A 7,054-nucleotide genomic window follows, 5' to 3' on the forward strand; every position below is an offset into this window, starting at 1 on the left:
AGCACAACCAACATGTGCAATTAAATTAATGGTTACAGGACATAGTACTCCACTATTCCCCCAAGAACAGAGCCTGTTCAAGAACTCTGTTCAAGAACAGAGCCTGGAAGGGAATGTAGAAAATCAGAACAGATGTTAGAATTGAGGTGGGGGGCTTTTTTCTTTCAAAATCCCTTTTCGTGGTTTTTTTTTTTTTGGCTGCACCGTGAGACTTGTGGGATCTTAGTTCCCCGACCAGGGCTTGAACCTGGGGCCACGGCACTGAAAGCACTGCGTGCTAACCACTGGATTGCCAGGGAACTCCCCTCTTTCATGTTACTTTAATAGAGGTTTTATAATAAGTAAAAATTTAGAAAGATAAAATGCAACATTGGAACTGATATGAGGAAAGTCAAAATAAGAAGACAACAGATTGTCAGCCTCAGAAGTTTTCAGCTCGAGTCACTTTTGTGACATGATTGACTATAATGCTGTTTAAGTGCCATTTGTCATACTGGGTTCTCCAGCGGAAGCGTGGAGAGGACGTGTTTAATTGTTTAGTGGATGTGCTGGAGGGGGAGGACTTAGCAGCGTCCCATGTGCTTTAATAAAGATGTGCCTGTCAGACTTTTTCTCACCAGACACACCGTATGCTAACGACCTCTCCCCTGCCTTGGAGTGGATCATAGTACCATTGTTCCCTTTGTAATCCTTTAGCTGTGAAGGAGTTCAGATCATGTCATCCCCAAAATACACCGTTTTGGCATGTTGCTTGTTTTGAGTTAGAGGCATTTGAGAAACAGGTGGAAAGAAGAGCTCTCTGACCCTTCTTTTCATCCTGAAAGCAGGAGATAAAACTCCTGAGTGAAAGGTTCCCTCTCTGTACCAGGAGGAAGACATTCTTCTCACCAGTGATGTGGAATCGGGGCTGAGAATCTGTACAAACACACCTCACTAAACTAACCCTCATCTTCCTAGTTACTGCTCCACAAGTCACTACTCCAGCTCAAGCTCCTTTGTCCTGTCATTTCTCTACAAATTGATTGTTCTTTGTTGAAGATGCTATATATATATATATATATATATATATATATATATATATATATATATATATATATATATATATATATAAGCTGGAATTCTAAGTTACCGGTTTCTGTTTTGTTTTGTATTAATTTTATTTACTTGTATTTATTTATTTTTGGCTGCATTGGGTCTTCGTTGCTGCGCGTGGGCTTTCTCTAGTTGCGGCGAGCCGGGGCTGCTCTTCGTTGCAGTGAGCGGGCTTCTCATTGCGGTGGCTTCTCTTGCTGCGGAGTACGGGCTCTAGGTGTACGGGCTCAGTAGTTGTGGCTCGCGGACTCAGTAGTTGTGGCTCGCGGACTCAGTAGTTGTGGCTCGCAGGCTCTAGAGTGCAGGCTCAGTACTTGCAGTGCACGGGCTTAGTTGCTCTGTGGCATGTGGGATCTTCCCGGACCAGGGCTCAAACCCGTGTCCCTTGCGTTGGCAGGCGGATTCTTAACCACTGCGCCACCAGGGGAGCCCCTAAGTTGCTGGTTTGAGTTACTTTTCCTTTAGGTCTCTCCCGTGTGATGTGTGCTGCACGTGTTAGTAAACTGCTCCTTCTCATGTTAATCTTTTTGTTAGAGTTCCAGCAGAAAATGTAAGGTGGGTGGAGGTGAAGTTTTGCCTCCCCTACAACTGCAAAAACGAATCCTAGAGGAAGTATTTCTTGGGGAACTAGGGGATGATAAATACCACGGGGAGCCAGGAAGCAGGTCCAACACATGACGCCACATCAGTATGGATGACTAGGCTGCATTTTAGGTTACAGGGGGCAACGATGTGCTGTAGAGGACAGGGGAAGAAGAGAGTATGAAGGAGGTGGTCTGGGGAACCTAAACCTTGAAGCTGGCACAGGACTTCAACAAAGGGAGATGCAGAGAACTTCCCAGGAGGAGAAAGCTCAGGCAAGATCCAAACCCTAGGGGAGTTCAGGGCGTGTCCCAGTCATGATTGGTTCTTAGGGATGAGACAACACATAACTGCTTTGGAAAGAAGGGAGGGGCATCATCTTGTTCCCCTTTTCATTGTGTTTAGCACAATCTGACATGAAGTGTGTACTCAGTAATTGATACTGAGAGAATGAATGAATGAAAACATGGACATAGGATGGACTGGAAAGGGTGGAAGCAGGGAACCCTGGGAAGAGGGACAAAGACTTGAACCAGGGCAGTGTGGCTGTGAAAGAGAAGAATGTCAAGGGTGTGCAGTAGGAGAATTGATAGGAGAGTGGGAAAATAGCTTCAAGGTTGAAAACCTGGGAAACTGGGAAAGTAGAAGAGAAGGAGCAGCTGGAGTTGTGGCTAAAATCACCGAAGCCGCCTTGGTTATTTCCATTACAGAAACATAGGAATCCTCTCAATTCATAGCTCATAAAGTAAGTGTGAGCACACAAAAATTTATTACAAGGTACTATTTTTTTAACATCTTTATTGGATTATAATTGCTTTACAATGGTGTGTTAGTTTCTGCTGTATAACAAAGTGAATCAGCTATATGCATATGTATATCCCCATATCCCCTCCCTCTTGCGTCTCCCTCCCACCCTCCCTATCCCACCCTCCCTATCCCACCCCTCTAGGTGGACACAAAGCGCCGGGCTGATCTCCCCGTGCTATGCGGCTGCTTCCCACTAGCTATCTATTTTACGTTTGGTAGTGTATATATGTCCATGCCACTCTCTCACTTCGTCCCAGCTTACCCATCCCTCCAACTGTGTTTTTTTTTTTTTTTTTTAGATTCCATATATATATGTTAGCATATGCTATTTGTTTTTCTCTTTTTGACTTACTTCACTCTGTATGACAGACCCTAGGTCCATCCACCTCACTACAAATAACTCAATTTCATTTCTCTTTATGGCTGAGTAATATTCCATTGTATATATGTGCCACATCTTCTTTATCCATTTGTCCGATGATGGACACTTAGGTTGTTTCCATCTCCGGGCTACTGTAAATAGAGCTGCAATGAACATTTTGGTACATGACTCTTTTTGAATTATGGTTTTCTCAGGGTATATGCCCAGTAGTGGGATTGCTGGGTCATATGGTAGTTCTATTTGTAGTTTTTTAAGGAACCTCCATACTGTTCTCCACAGTGGCTGTATCAATTTACATTCCCACCAACAGTGCAAGAGAGTTCCCTTTTCTCCACACCCTCTCCAGCATTTATTGTTTGTAGATTTTTTGATGATGGCCGTTCTGACTGGTGTGAGGTGATACCTCATAGTAGTTTACAAGGTACTATTATTGCCATGTGGGACCAAGAGAAAATGGGAAGATGGGGGCGAAAAACCCTCCAAGGTAAATGGCTAAAGTTGCTTAGGAATAGGGGGGGAGGAATCATTTTATGGAAATAAAGGGATCTCAGGAGTCCCTGAACATTCATAAGTTATATTGAGACGCAGTTCATGCTGCCACCTGGTAGAGCTGTGCCCTTGTCCTCTTTGTCTGTTGTCATGGGCTACCAATCCTGGAGAGAAAACTAGCTCTGAAACAACTGATTAAATAAATTTAATTACATTGGAAAACATAAATGGGGCCTCGTGGGACTTCTTTCTGTTTGGCCAGCCTGATACAGGCTGAAACTTGAGAACCACTGGGTTACAGTCTGGATAACTGTATTAGGGTTTTCCAGAGAAACAGAGCAATAGGCTATATATATACATAAAGAAGAGATTGATTACAGGAATTGGCTCAGCAGTTACAGAGGCTGCCGTCCCACGACCTGCCATCTGCAAGCAGGAGAACCATGAAAGTCGGTTAACTCAGTCGGAGTCCAAAGACCTGATAATCAGGGGCTGATGTGAAGCCCTGATCTGAGTCCGAAAGCCCTAGAATCAGGATCACCGATGTCTGAGGGCAGGAGAGGATGGATGTCTCAACTCAAGCAGAGGGAGAACAAATCTGCCCTTTCTCCACCTGTTTGTTCTCTTTGGGCCCTCAGTGGATTAAATGATGCCCGTGCACACTGGGGAGGGCAATCAACTTTACTCAGCTCACCAATTCAAATGCTAATCTCTTCCAAAAAACACCCTAAACAGAAGCATCCAGAAATAATGTTTTATTAGCTATCTGAGCATCCCTTAGCCCAGTCAAGCTGACACATAAAGTTAACTGTCACAATAACTAAAACTGGTTTTTAGATTGAGCATCACAAATTGATTCCTTTCCCTTCTTTCGTTCATTCAATCACTGTTTCATTTCATCAGTATTTTACGGGGTACTTGCCAGATATCACTATATCTGCTGGGATGATAAAGTAGTCAAGGTTTCTGCTCTTGGACAGAGTTGCAGATAAAATACAGGATACCCAGTTAAATTTGAATCTCAACAATGCAAACAATTTTTTTTAGTATAATGTTGTTCCAAGTATTGTATGAAACATCCTAAAAGTTATTCTTTGTTTTTCTGAAATTTGAATGTAGCTGGGTACACCGTATTTTTATTTGCTAAATCTGGCAGTGTTAGTCCATGGCACTTACATTCTTGTGGGGAATACAGACCAAAAACAGTACATTTACTTAAAAAAGCAATGCTTTTCAGTGGTGATGTATGCAATTGAGAAATAAAAACGTATAATACGGTGAAGAGTGGCATTGGATAGGCAGGTTAGAGCAGCCGTCTCTGAGGACCTGGGAGCCAGTTATGTGTAGCTCTGAGGGGAGAAAATTCCAGGCAACAGGAACAATTTAGTGCAAAGTTCCTAAGGCGAGAAAGATCTTAATATGTTCTAGGAATTGGCCAAAAGTCAGCATGGATGGGCATAGTGAGGAAGAGAGGCAGAAGGTGGGGGTGGAGAGGCGCACAGGAGCTCAGGCACTTAGGCGTCAGCAGGCCAGAGCAGAGAGTGAATGAAGTTTCTTCTCTCGCTGGAGTATTTTTAGCATAGAGGAGCCGCAAGCCTGGCTTTGTGATTTTAGATGCTATCCTAGCGTCTGCAAGGACAATGGTTTGTAGAAGACGAAAGAGTGGGAAGCAGGAGGCGGGTCAGGAAGGGCTCGTTGAGGTCCAGGGAGGAGATGGTACCAGCTGGGATGCAAGGTGGTAGTAATGAATATGGGAAGAAGTGGATAAATTCGGGCTAAGTTTTGGAGAGGAGTTGACAGGACTGGCTAATGGATGGCATGTGGGGGGGGGAGGGGAAGAGAAGCAACAGGGGTGACGGTGCTTTTTACTGAGATAGAAAAAGACTGGGGTGGATAGGTTTTGGCCAGAGGAAATTGACTTTCTTTTTGGACAGGTTGCATTTAAGAAATCTATTAGATACTCAAGTTAGGAAATCAAGTACATGATTTCAGGGCTAGAGATAAAAATCTGGGAACTGTCAGCACATACATAGTTTTGAAACCATGGAACGAATTAATATTACCTAGGGGAGCATCTGTAGATAAACGTAAAGGACCAAACAGGGCACTCCTGACACTTAGAGGTCAAACCAAGGAGAAGGAGGCATCAAGGGGGCTGAAATAGGACAAAACCAGACAAGTAGGTACCTTAACAGCCAAGGAGAAAAGTCCAAGAGCAGGTGGGAGTGGTCAGTTGTGCTAGAAAGTCAAATAGAATAAAGTCAGAAATGTGGTCATTGGATTTACAACATAGAGGTCATTGCAACATTTAGAAGATCAGTTTTGATGGAACAGTGAGGTCAGAATCCTGTTTGCGGTAGGTCACAGAAATGAATGAAGGTGAGTTAAGTAGAGGCACCCATTATGAAGAACTCTTTGGAGAAGTTTTACCGTGAAAGGGAGAGAAGTAGGAACGATAGTTGGGGAAGGATTGAGGATCGTAGGGGAAAGATTAGCGATAGAAAGTACTAGAACGTATTGTATGTTTATGGGACTGATCTGATAGAAGGAGAGAAATTGATGCTGCAAGAGAGAGAAAAGAAATTTGCAGGAGTGAAGTTCTTGAGGAAGAAGAGGGGATGAAATTAATAGCAGCAGGAAAGAAGAGGCCCTTTGATGTGACCAAGGACAGTTTATCCATGTAGTAAGAGATAAGGCACAGAGTATAGATACAGATGCAGGTAGATTTGGAGATTTGGTTAGGGGACAATGAGGAAGTCCCAGGAGGAAGTGGTTTTTTTAAATTAATTTATGTAATCTATTTATTTTTGGCTGCATTGGGTCTTTGTTGCTGCGAGCGGGCTTTCTCTAGTTGTGGTGAGTAGGGGCTACTCTTTGTTGTGGTATACGTGCTTCTCATTGCAGTGGCTTCTCTTGTTGCAGAGCACGGGCTCTAGGCATGTGGGCTTAAGTAGTTGTGGCACACGGGTTCAGTAGTTGTGGCTTGCGGGCTCTAGAGCGCAGGTTCAGTGGTTGTGGCGCACGAGCTTAATTGCTTCGCGGCATGTGGGATCTTCCCGGACCAGGGCTCAAACCCATGTCCCCTGCATTGGCAGGCGGATTCTTAACCACCACGCCACCAAGGAAGTCCCAGGAGGAAGTATTTTTTATTGAACATCAGCTTCATCACGAAAATTGTGTGTGTGTATAATATTGTAGTTCTGTGTATATATATATTTGCAAATTATGTCAACTACCACTTTAGTTGAATCGAAGACTGTCACAGCTTGGTTGGATGCAATTACAAATTATGTGTATGCCATGAACGATTTCAAATATATTTTTGCTCCATTCAGCTTTCTTTTTTAGGAACTGTGTTTTAAAAAAAAAACATAACATGAAAACTGCCCTCTGAACAAAATTTTAAGTGTACAGTATTAAGTATATGAACATTGTTGTAGAGCAACAGAACTTCGTATTGGATGTCTGAAATTTTCTACCAGTTAAATAACAGCTCATTTTCCCCCACCCCCAGTCCCTAGTAACCACTATTGTATTCTTTGCTTCTATGAGTTTGACTACTTTAGACACCTCATATAAGTGGAATCACGCAGTATTTGTACTTCTGTGACTGGCTTATTTCACTTAGCATGACGTTTTCATGTTATACATATTGCAGGATCTCCGTCCTTTTTTTTTTTTTTTTTTTTTTTTTTTTTTTTT

The sequence above is a fragment of the Lipotes vexillifer genome, unplaced genomic scaffold, assembly GCF_000442215.2.
Source record: "Lipotes vexillifer unplaced genomic scaffold, Lipotes_vexillifer_v1.1 scaffold868, whole genome shotgun sequence".
Classification (NCBI taxonomy): Eukaryota; Metazoa; Chordata; class Mammalia; order Artiodactyla; family Lipotidae; genus Lipotes; species Lipotes vexillifer.